We start from the raw sequence: 12,720 nt of genomic DNA on the forward strand, positions 1-12,720 counted from the left end.
TTTCCTTCACCAATCTGGTTACCCTTCCATGCACCAGTTCCAGCAGATCTACATCCTTCCTAAAGTGAGGCACCCCAGTCCTGTGTATTCAGCCTTGTACAAAGGGATAATCACCTCTTTATTCCTGCTAGCAAAGTTTCTATATATCATTGACAAAACCCTATGAGCTGTTCTGGCAGCATGTCTCCACTGCTCAGAGAATTCCATATCTGACTGCACAATTAGCCACGAGTTGTTTTCATTTTCCACTATCCTGTGTATAACAACATAGAGTTGATAAGTTATTCTGGGATAACTGCTACCTATATGCAGTACCTTGCATTTGTCAACGTTAAACTTCAACTGCCATTTCTCAACACACTGGCCCAATTTTGTTAGATCTTGTTGAAGTAGCTCACCCTGATTATTGTCATTAGCCACCCTGCCAAACATTGTATCATCTGCAAACTCTGATATTAAGCCTGATATATCTTCATTAGTATCATTGATAAATATTGAAAACGACAATGGACATAATACTGAAACCTGGAGCACTCTACTAATATGATTAGTCCACGAAGTGCTAATTGATAACCATTCTCTGTCTTCTTCCAGTTAACCATCCCTTTATCCATAGCAGTAAATTCCCTTAATGCCACATTTCTCCAATTTATTGAAGAGTATCTGGAACAAATGTTACGCTAACAGGTCTGTAATGGCACCTTTCGATCCTCCGTTATGAATTGGGGATACATTAGCAGATCTCCAGTCCATGGGGACCTCCCTGAATCCAAGGATGCTTTCATGATTATGGCTAAGGGTTTGCTTACCTCCTTTGCTGCCTGTCTTAATAAGATTGGATAGATTTCATCCACCCGGGTGCCTTTTTAACTTTCAGCTTCAAAAATTCCCTTCCATTTATCACAAAGTCATTTAGCTCTCCATTTGGATCTTGAAAAAGTTCTGGATTCCCCTCTCTTAAAGAACTCCTCACGTGCGAATATAGATGGAAAATCCCTACTCAATTTGTAAGCAACGTAGTGGCTAAAGGAGCTATAATCCCTCTTATGATCAAAATAATGTGGATTCTTTTACCGCTATATAATAATTAATTCTCCAGAATGCCGCTTTACCCAATTAGCTCAGTTAACTGCTTAATTTCTTCTTAGAAAATCCTGCGACTGCTCCTGGCTGAGAACTCTATGCTTTCATATGGAGTGCACGATGTCTTATGTCTTCACCACAGCATACAGAGTTTACAGCGAGTGTGCCTGGCTTTTGGCCAGCTGTTGTCTAACCGGAACCAGTGTCGATTAGTGCTGCCATCTATTTTTTACTTGCTATATTTGAGAGCATTTAATGGAAATGCTATATTACATCTATAAAATGCAATTATCTTAACCGAACAACATTTGTACAATTTTTAAATTGCTTTAAATTTAAGTACACTAGTTTCCGTTAGTTTATTAAGTGTGAGTGTGCGTGTGCGTGTGTAAAAAGTGATAAAGGGTTAAGTGATAAAAAAAACAACAGAGTGAGAGAAAAAAATCATTTTTCTATTTTCCATTTTTCCTTCATATTTCAATTTTTTCCATTTCATATTTCTACATTTACTTTTCTATTACCAGATATATATATATTTTTCATTTCTTTACTCCTATTATGTTTATCCACCGTTCTGTTTCCCTTTATCTCCATTATTTTTATCAAAATAAAAATATTCTTTCCTTCTTTTATATATAGTTTTATTAAATAAAATTAACAGCTTTAAAACCTAATCTCTCTTTTTTCCCCCTCCCTCCCTCTCTCTCTCTCTCTCTCTCTCTCTCTCTCTCTCTCTCTCTCTCCCTTTCAGTAATCAGGCGGATCCCAGTCACTTTGTGCCTGATTTACCTCATTATCATATCCAGTACTACGGCACAGTTCTTCACTAAGACCACCAAAACTATCCCTCGAATGGGGCGAAGAAGTGACCCGGACTTCACGCCTCTTGTAAGTATATTTCAATTACGCAATTTAAAAAGATATTAAAATCAATTAAGAAAGTAAATTATACAGAACTATTGAAGTTTCTTGGAAACAGATATTTTCTAAATTTTAAACAGACGCCGTACTGCATCGGCCCTACCATTAATATCCGGACACCCCTCCATGGATGGGGAAAGAGATCCTAAGCATGCAACACGTCACGGAATCTGCTATAAATATGCACACTGGGCTTCGAACAGACAATATCAAAAGTGGGCATGCAAGATGACACGTTCTGTTGAACGTGTCATCTTGCATGCCCAAAGAACAGGGGAACAGTTCCTTCCTGATTGTATCCTCCCAACAATGAAGTTTGGTGGAGGCAGTGTCATGGTATGGAGCTCCTTTCATGGTTTGGCTTGGGCCCATTAGTCGTTATCGACAAAACCATGAATGCTGTGCAGTACTAGGACAACCTGGACAATTATGCACTTCCAACAATATGACAATACTTCGGGGAAGGTTCATACCTGTATCAGCAAGACCATGCACCATGCCATACTGCTCGGGTCGTAACAGAGTGGTTTGAGGACATGGGTGTGGAAAAGTTGGATTGGCCAGCCCAGAGTACTTATCTGAACTCAATCGAGCATCTTTGGGATGTATTGGATCGTCGGGTACGTGCACGTAGAGATCGCCCAAAGAACAAGGCCGAACTGGTGGCTGCGTTAAAGGCCGAGTGGAGGAACATATCACCTGACATTTATAAAAAGATGGTTGACGGTATGCCGCGAAAGGCCGTCATAAAAGCAAAAGGTTTACAAAATATTAAATGATACAATAGAAGCTCTTTTTTGTCTAAAGGCAGATGTCCGGATATTAATGGTAAGGCAGTTAGAAAGAAATTAGAATTCTAATTTCTTTCTAACCGGGGTAAAATTGCTGAATGCCAAGAGAGGAAAAATCTTATAAAACCTATCATGGATATAGTCCCTTGTGACTATCTCCATGATAATTCATAGAACGTTTATTTCGGGATTCGATTCCGGACTGATTGCCAGAAAGCTTCAGGTTCGAAACTTATTGATTATATGAGCAATATAATGAGGTTTCTACAAGTAAATTCTATATTTCTTAAATTAGTAATTATCGGGCGGAAGTACAGAACTTTCACCAAATATATATTTTAGGTCTGATTATCTGTATGATGGAAGTATAACGTCTCAGCGGTATGGCTATAATGTTATGGCGTAATAATGGCACGTGTGAACTTCTTGTAGAATTAAATATGGAATTTATTAATTACGAAATATTCAGACAACACGATCATTTCAGCCTAGGAGTTTTCAGACGAAATACTTTATAATTTTTATTATTTATTTATTTATTTATGCAGTGGTGTGCAAAACTTATGGACCAACACTATTTCTAAAGGTTACAACCACAAAATCAAACGAGACAGCCCGTGGCGATTTACATAACTGTGGCCGTTCAGTAGAAAGCTGGTGCACATGCAAAAATTTGAATCGTAATGAGAGGACTCACTTAAACAGATAAAAGCAGCAGTTCATCAGATACATATGTACAAATTACCGAATGGTGAGCACGATTGTTACAGACGTTCGATTGGTTTCATACAGTACTACAGACAACGAAATGGTCAGTAGACAACATCTGGATCACTTTACCCGGTGTCGAATAATTGGGAAGCTTGAGGAAGGTTGAAGTGCGAGGAGTGGGGCTGCAGAGTTCGGTATCGCCCATAGCATCGTCTCACGTGCGTGGTAGGCCTTCAGAACGACAGGTACAGTTGTTCGAAGGAGCAGTGGTGGTCGTTCACAAAAAACAAAGCCCAATGATGACCGCTATATACTCCTACAGGCCAAGAGGGACTGACACCAGACAGCGAGATCCATTGCAAACCAGCTGCACAGGAGCACAGGACTCAGGATATCGCAGTTTACTGTGACCAGGAGACTCCACAAACGTGCACTGTTTGCCCGACGGACAGTAGCTGTGTCCCTTTAACACCTGCCCATCGGAGACCCCGTTTACAGTGGTGCATCGAACACAAAGACTGGACAGCAGCGCAATGGGGTAAAGCATTCTTTTCTGATGAGATTAGATTCAGTATCAGCAGCGATTCTGGACGTCAGCTAATTAGGCGAGAGGTTGGCACACAGTATCACCCCCTCAAACATCATTGAAAGGGATCGATATAGCGGTCGAGGTGTTCTCTTGGATGAGCGTACACAACTCCAAATACTGGAAGGCGGTACTGTAACCGGTGCACGCTACTGTACTGAGGTAATACTTCCCCATGTGCATCTGTTCCGAGGTGCCATTGGCCCCTAGTTCGTGTTTATGGATGATAACGCCACACCCCATCGCACTGCAGCTGTTGATATTCTTTTGTAAAGTGAGGACATTGTTAGTATGGATTGGCCTGCCCGTTCCCTGGACCGATCTAAATCCCATCGAACACATATGGGACGCTCTGGGGAGACGACTAGCGCACGTCCACACCCAGCATAAAATGTTCACCAGCTGAAGATGACGCTGACAGAGGAATGGGCGATGTTACCGCAAGAACTTATTAGCAACATTGTTCTAATTATGGACAGGCGGTGCAAAGCCTGCATCGATATTAGGGGTGGCCATATTTCTTACTAAGGACCACCTCTTCCCTTTGTTCCATCTTTGGCAGTGATGCATCTGTATCATGGCAGCCAGTGCTATGTTGCCATTTTTGAATAAAGTCTCTCTGTACCTTTTTGTTTTCGTTGTAGTAGTAGTAGTGGCATGTGATGCAAGAAAGCAAGTGTTTGAGCTTATGCAGCATCAGCAAAAAAAAAAAAAAAAAAAAAAATCACACCATTCCCTCCAAATGCCTGTCCAGTTCCTCCTTAAATTTATTCAACCTATCAAATTCCACAACGACAGATAAAATTTTCCTTCATCATTTTTGTACCTCACGAGGTTCCTTTGGTATGCTTTTCCGATATCCAGTCCACTCCCATGAGAAGCTACAGGTGAAAACCTGACTGGTCCTTAAGTTTTGCCCACCAGTGTATACGAAAACCTTAAAGATTCTGTTAAAAAACAGAGCACTTTACTTATGCTTTTAAATACCCTTTTAGAAACCCTCAATAAAGTGTGATAATTGGCTTACTTGGTATGATGCCGATATCCTGCGTGTTGGGCCACCTTTCACACGGATAACAGCCGCTGTTCGCCTAGGCATTGATTCTACTGGAACTGAATGTCTGTAAACATCCGTAGGGATTTGCAGCCATGCTGCCTTCAATGCTTTCCATAGTGTCGTATAGATGGCTGTTGCATGTCCATTCACCTCACTTCCCATTTCCAAAACATCTAACAGGTGTTCATTTGGATTGAGGACATGCGAATTTGGAAGTCAATCAAGATGGGTGATACTTCACTGTTTCTCGTTTCAGTTCAGGCCCGATGACACGGCGCATTATCTTCTTGAAAGATCCCGTTTCTGTCCCGGAAAAAATACTTGGCAAGGTGCATTGGTCTTCTATCAGCTGCCGGTAGATCCCATCAGCGACATGTTGGTCAATATGCACACAGGATCCTAGTTCTTGCTAGTAAAACATGCTCCATATTAAGCAACCACAGCCACCGGCCTGGAGAGTGGGTCATGCACGACGGGTCCATGGACTCCTGTTACTTGTGCAATATATGAAGGTGTCTGTCGGCGTGTTGCACGAGGTATTTGGACTCGTCCGACCAGGTACACTCGTTTCCAGTCCTCCAATGTCCAATCAGCTTGTTGTTTACATCACAGCATTCGCCGTAGACGATGATCGAAGGTGAGGAGAGGGTGGCTCTTGGGTCGTCTGCTATGGAACTTCATATATCTGAGTATGCGGCGCATCTAGTCATTTTTGATATCGTTCTTAAAATTTCCCATATTGTGTTCAACTGTCGCACAGTGACCTGCCATTGAACCCGTAAAATGCGCTGCACACTTGGCTCACCACGAACATCCACTTTGCCTAATCCTTTACAGTTGTGTCAGTGGGAGATGGTTTTACCCATTCGATACCATTCTTTGTACACCTTAACCACAGTGGGCATTTAGCAACCGACAAGACTTGCCGTTTCTGATATGGAATCACCCGAGCTCCCACAATCATGACCTTTGGAAACTCCGTGGTATCTTTACGATGTTCCAAAACTGCTGCTTTATCACTTTGACTTGATCGACCAGATGCAAATTACCACTGCTTTAGCGTACGAAGCTATTTGGTTTTTAAACCCCAAGCTATGCGATATAGTCCATTACGGAGTTGGGGTGGTCACAACTGAGTGATGACTGAGGGTATATTGGCGGATTAAAACAGAAATATATAAAATATTTACAACCAGAAAAATTAAACAAAGAAATACTTGATCCTTAGCTGGCCACTTTCGTTAGATTTGACATATGGAAACACTAATATAGAAGAAATTACACAAACACTAATCTCCCCGCACGCTTACACCGTGACCACTTCATTAGGTAAAACTATCCTTTATCATGTTCATACTTTGCAATATTAATCAGGTTGACAGATACATACGGATGATGCATATGTGCAATTCCGTGCAACAATGGGCAAGACGAAACATTTAATAGACTTTGAAAGTGATATGACAGTCGGCGCCAGACGCGCCGATATGAGAATCATGGAAACTGCAACCCTGCTGGGGCTTTGGCATCCTATTCTAACTCGAGTGTATAGAGATTGGTCTAATAACCAAATAACTTCATGCCAACCGGGATTCTGTGGTCGAAAACAGCTCGCTGTAAGAGGCTGACATGATCTTTGTACTGTAACGGAAAGGCTGCAGCCCTTCAAATAAAATCAGTGTGCACAACAGTGTTAACCAAAGATGAATTTCAAAATGCACAGCACCTCATACCTTGTCACGGATGGGGCATCACAGCAGTGGATCAAACAGGTTCCACTCCTGTTAGCAAAAAGCAAGAAAGTACGGTTAATTGGATTCAGGAACACCAACACTAGACATTGGAGGATTAGGAAATACGTTTGTCTGATCTAGCGAATCACGCAACCTGCTATTTCTCGCTGGATAGAAAGAATATGGCGAAAATAGCATGAGTCCATGGACACGTCTTGTCAAGGTGGTATTAGTTGTGACAGTGCAATGAAAACTGTGAGAATGTTTTCGTGATGTGCATTATGCCCTTTGGTACCAGTGGAGCAAAATTTGGATGCCACAGGTTATCTGGAAATTGGCTCTGATCAATCGTATACCTTCAGTGCTGCAATGCACCCGACTGCGAATGGATTCTTTCAACGAGACAATTCGAGATTTCACAAGGCCAGAATTTTACAGAACTGGTTCCAATAACATGAGGCTGAATTCAGCCTACTCTAATCACCAGATATCAATCTAATTGAGCAGTTGTGGGGTAAAGTGGATACAGATCTGCAAATACCACCGATCTGTATCCGTGTGGCACACTTTGGACACTTTCTGGGTCCATGCTATGAAGACTCGACTCTATTTTGGGAGCTAAAACGGGACATACTCGCTTTTAGGTAGATCTACTTAATAAAGAGCTCATTCAGTATATGTAGAAGACGTAATCCTCGCACGTTGACGATCTAACAGCTGTTTACTCGGTTTAAATTAACATTGCAGACAATGGAATCTCTCCTTTTCAGCCACTTTTATAAAGAGTTTCTACTCTTTTTATAGTTAAACGACGCTCCATTACCATGAAAAAGACACCGCTTAATACTTTTGATAATGTAGTATGCATTGGTTATTTGTCTTTAAGTATTATTCATCTGCAATGAATTGTTACAATTTCTACACATCATCCACAACCATCGAAAAAGGACAGATGGGTTAATACTTCAGCAGATTATGGAAATCGAACCCAAAACAACGTGAAAATTCGGACACGAATTGCACAAATATGCTCAAATATTATCCACCCTGTCTGTGATTTCTATTCTAAGTTTGCCTGCTATTTTTGCGCATATGTAAAAGACGCACAAAAATCATCTGTAAATAATAATAGCTTTTAAAAATTTTTATCCACGTCTATTATTAATTTGTGAGTTTAGTTCCAATTATTATTCTTCATTATACACATGGTTACGGAGAAATTAACTGGAGCTATTATTTTTCTTTGTTTATGTATGAAAAACGCTTAATATGTACTTTTTTTTTATCTCAATAAAAATACAAACGGCTTACTTAAATTAACATTATATTTTAATAATATTGAATTACAATATTTATTATTATTAATTTTTTTAAAAGAAGGATCAGTAATTATACCTTCCGTCTTTCTTATGTTTCAACAGTTGGGCACCTTACTGTGGACCAAACATCAATTGCAGTGGAGTCAGTACAACAGTCTAAGGCATCTTCAGGGTTCAGAGGTTTTCAAAACTGAACCAGCGACGGAGAAGTGGTTGCAGATTATCAATAAATTTCAGGTTTGTGGTTCAACTCATTTAATAAAGCACAAAACCTCACTGGAATTATAAATATTTCGAAAAGTATTTCACAAAATCTACATTGCACATTTTCGATGTCATTTTAAACCTCCCTGCCCCCAAATACTATCTATTATTGATCAGAATTAGATTCACTTGTCTGGATCTAGTTAAAACTCTTAGTTAAAAATTTAGTGAGGAGAGAAATGGACCCAATAGCGGTCATTACTAACCAATACTAACAGACTCATGCAGTCGGTTAGTAGAACTCATGCTCACACTGTTTTATACAGTAATGAACCGTTTCCCAAAATTTCGTTATCTCTGACACCCTAAACCAAAATAAAGGGATTCTCCTTTGAAACTTTTATTTATGGATATTGGAACTACAAATTTTTATAAAGCAGTCTTATGAAAATTTAAGTCAGAATAACATATTTTATTTAAATACAGGAATATAGTCGCTAATCTCCTCATTGGTCCAAAAAGCCGTTTCAAATTATATAAACAGAGACCAATAAGGTCTCTGTTTATATAATTTTTACTTAACTAGACCCAAGCATTTCCGATCAATGAAAGAAGACCAAATATTCCTAAAACCAGCAAACCCATTTCCACCCTTAACATGATGAGCGAAGTTTCTGTTCACTGGTACGTGTACTAGTGAATAGAAACTGGGGTTGCTGATGTACAATGTGTGGTGGCTAAAATTAAGCGAGAATCGTTGCTTACCAATGCCTTACTACTGTGCATGTCAGCAACATTTGTATCATGCTATTACTTTCTTTTTCCTGTACAGATCACTTTTTGTTTCTTCGCAATCGTGATATCAATACTGAGTATGATCCCCCTCCAATGGCTAAACATAACTGACAGCGGTGTACCATGCTCAATATAAGGGTGTCTATAAGATTCTGTGGCAACAAATTCCATTCTTCCAACAGCGAAGACCTTACCTCATCAAGTTTTGATTGAACTGTGCCTCTTTAAGTGAAACTTTTTAGTGAAACTCGGCAAAATGATGCAGAAATGTTGGAGATGGTTTTTCATTGTGATAATGTGCTGTGCCTTTCCTCTGTCGCAGTGATTTTTAATAAAAAAAACCCAAGATAACAACATTGGAGCACCCCTTATTTTCCAAGTCTGGCTGCCATAACTCATTCACTTCCTGATAAAGATGTATTATAATGTGTTATTATCACTGGCATAATATCAGTTCCTCTACATTCAAGCTTTGCTGAGCTATTCTCTTTAAATCATTCTGCAATAAATATACCAACTTGTTTGTGTATCATCGTAATGCTAATCATATTTCTTCTATTGATATAATGGGACAAGCAGTAGCTTCAACGATGCGACATCTGGGCATTAGAAACTGAGAAACGTGAGGCTTTCCCTTTATTCTGTTTACTGTCCAATAATATCGATTTTTATTTTATCTATTTTATCATACATCACAGATGAGCAAGAGGGTTTCCATTTTTCTCTTATATGGGATTCTGTCAAAATCATTTCATGTGATAATTATTGCGAAACCTAGAAAAAATAATCGGTTTGAATTATACGAGATGGAAGGGGTTCAGCCCATGCTCATCTGCTTAAACATTGCCTAGTTAAAAGGGTAATGAGCATGTATGGGGAGGTTGACAACATATGTTGCGCACAAGCATTTTTAAGATTTTTATTCACAAATCATAACAAATGAAAGATATCCTGAGCAGCTTTATTTCTTTCTTTTTGATCAAAGTGATCTATTAAAAATTCTAATTTAAAGTATAAATAAAGAACTATTTATAGTAAAAATGCTTTTAGTAAACTTAAAAATGAAATTGGTTGTCGTTGTCTTTCAGGATAATCAAGTGAAAAGCAGACGCTACAACCTGAAGAACCGAGAATATTGATTTCTGTGTAACACCGTGAAGCTTTTTAATAAATGTCAAGTGTCGTTTGGCAAGTCAAGTGTCTTCAGCCACTTTTCCATCTTTAAATATACTGCGTTGGCAAAAGTAAGGGAACAGACAGAGGTTTCGACTTTTCCACACATAAGGACAACATAAAGTAAACACTGAAGGGGCATAGAATATGGAATGAATGTTTTGTAGAATTTTATAGCTCTGTAACTGGTTATATTTTATACACCATCGATATATTTAATTCACACAAACACTTGAAATTATATCATGTAGAGACTCACCGGATCACATATGAAAATAAATTTTTATAACATGAATTTTTTTATCTGCTATGGTCTAAATGGAGCCCTGCATTGAGAAATTAACCAGGTGGCCTTTCTGTGTCTAGTTAATTAAATAAAACGGAAAATATAAAGAGAATCTGGCGCCATTACTCTGTCTGGTAAGGTCAGACTACTTTATTCTTTCATTTTTCGTTAGGATGAAGCTCCAAGTAAGACGGTAACACACAAATTAACAGTGCATATTACAACGTAGGCAACTATATTACACGTAGGGTGCGTAATGTAGTTGCTCTCAGTGTGATGACAAAGGTCTAATTTTTAAAGTGCATAAAGATGTTACATTGGACGAAGAGAATTAGTTTGATATCAGCCATCCTTTCACGTGCAGAGTGAAAGGGTGCCCGATCATTTCGAATTATTTTAAATATGTTAAATTATTAATTATGGAAGTTAAAGAAATATTAAGGTAAACTTTCAGTCCATTAATTGTAAAATACAGATGCGAAAAGTAAATGTTCCTTGATGCGAAAAGTGCATAATGTATATTCCGTGGACTACGTACTGCAAGGTAAACTATGTGATGAAAACTATAAGAACACTAAAATACACATCCATAAATTATTAAAAACATACTTTACTGAAGCAAAAACGTACAGCGAGAGCGAAATCATTTTCTTACATGCCTTTCCAATTCATCTCACACATGATCAATGGGATTAAGATCAAAAGTCTGAGCTGCCCATTCCGGCAATTACGTTCCATATATTACAATTCATAATTTTTCCTTCCAACGTAAAATTCCATCCCCACAGGAAATGAAGTATTGTCTAGAACAGTGTCACGCAAACCAATAGCAGATCCCTTTTTATTCCTCGCTTTACCTGTGGATCTCCAAAGTAAACTATAATTTTTTTTTACTGTGATCGAAACACAAAATTTCTAACCCACCTTAAAAATTTGTCCTTCGATGTTTTTAAGAAATGCAGTTTTAAAAAATGAAAATGAAAATCCCTCTGCCTGGACGGTGTCCTTTCGATGCATAATTGCTTATATCTTGGCTTCCAGGGATGCTAGATGGAAAAGGGTTAACTTACCTCTCATAATTAGTGTGACAGATGAACATGTATATTTTTTACCTATGTAACTCATTTGTTGAGCACATAATGAGCATAAGAATCACCTTTAGACGGACTCCCATGGACCACAGTTTAAGCGGTAATGGTCTAAGTAGGATGATTCATTCATTGAGCCGTCTACAAAAATTAGAGGTCCAACTCCACGCCATAAAATGCATTTCTAATTCATCAAACTTTCACCAGTGTACTCCACAGTTTTGAGGATGCAATATGCATTGCAGAGTTTTCAGAACTTCGCCTGATATTTTTCCATCACACAGAAACAGTGCATACCGTGATTCATTATTCCAGAGAATGCAGTATCACTCCTCCAGTGTTCAGATGCTATGGGCACGGCACCATTATAACAATTATATATTTTACATATCAGGTGATTATCTTATGATGCCCACAATAATTTTCATAATATACATTTCCTCCTAAAAGTTCATAATCACGTCCCAATTATTCTAAATTCAAAGTTATTTATTAAAATAGTACCAACTTGTTTACCAATTTTTATTAAAATATTTTCTATTATGTATAAAAATAAAAAAATAATAATATTTAAGAACTTTATAGAATATTCGAGAATATTCCAGAAAGGTGTTGAAGATTTGAATGTGCCAGAACGTTGTTCACTTCTTGGATAGTGATTCTGGATGATTTGTTGAAGATGATTCTGCAAAAAAATTTCTGGAATCATCTGGAACGTTCATTGTTGTAAATGCTTCTAGAATATTCTCTAGCAAAGTGGGAGTATTGTTTCAATATTATAGAAGCTTGTAGATGATTCTAGAGTGTTTTGCAAGAATATAAATTGAAGAGTAAGGGCTGAAACTTATAAAATCGAACCGAACACCCCTCATTCAGAAAGAGTGTTTAGTGTGTTTCGTGATAAACATGGCAAGAAATAAGGAACTCTTATTTCATGAGAGGTATTGGCAGGAAACTAGGTGTTTCATTTAAA

The 12,720-nt window shown here is 38.4% G+C and overlaps 1 long non-coding RNA gene across 1 annotated transcript; it reads left to right on the forward strand.

Annotated features, from left to right (window-relative positions):
- Positions 1–1,883: 1,883 nt before the first annotated feature.
- Positions 1,884–10,387, forward strand: LOC150080188 (uncharacterized). The gene is made up of 3 exons (XR_016547419.1): positions 1,884–1,971; positions 8,304–8,438; positions 10,289–10,387. It is a non-coding gene; the product is annotated as an uncharacterized LOC150080188 (long non-coding RNA).
- Positions 10,388–12,720: the final 2,333 nt, after the last annotated feature.

This window comes from Mastigoproctus giganteus, chromosome 9 (genome assembly GCF_048544385.1).
Source record: "Mastigoproctus giganteus isolate SK-2022 chromosome 9, ASM4854438v1, whole genome shotgun sequence".
NCBI classification, from domain to species: Eukaryota; Metazoa; Arthropoda; class Arachnida; order Uropygi; family Thelyphonidae; genus Mastigoproctus; species Mastigoproctus giganteus.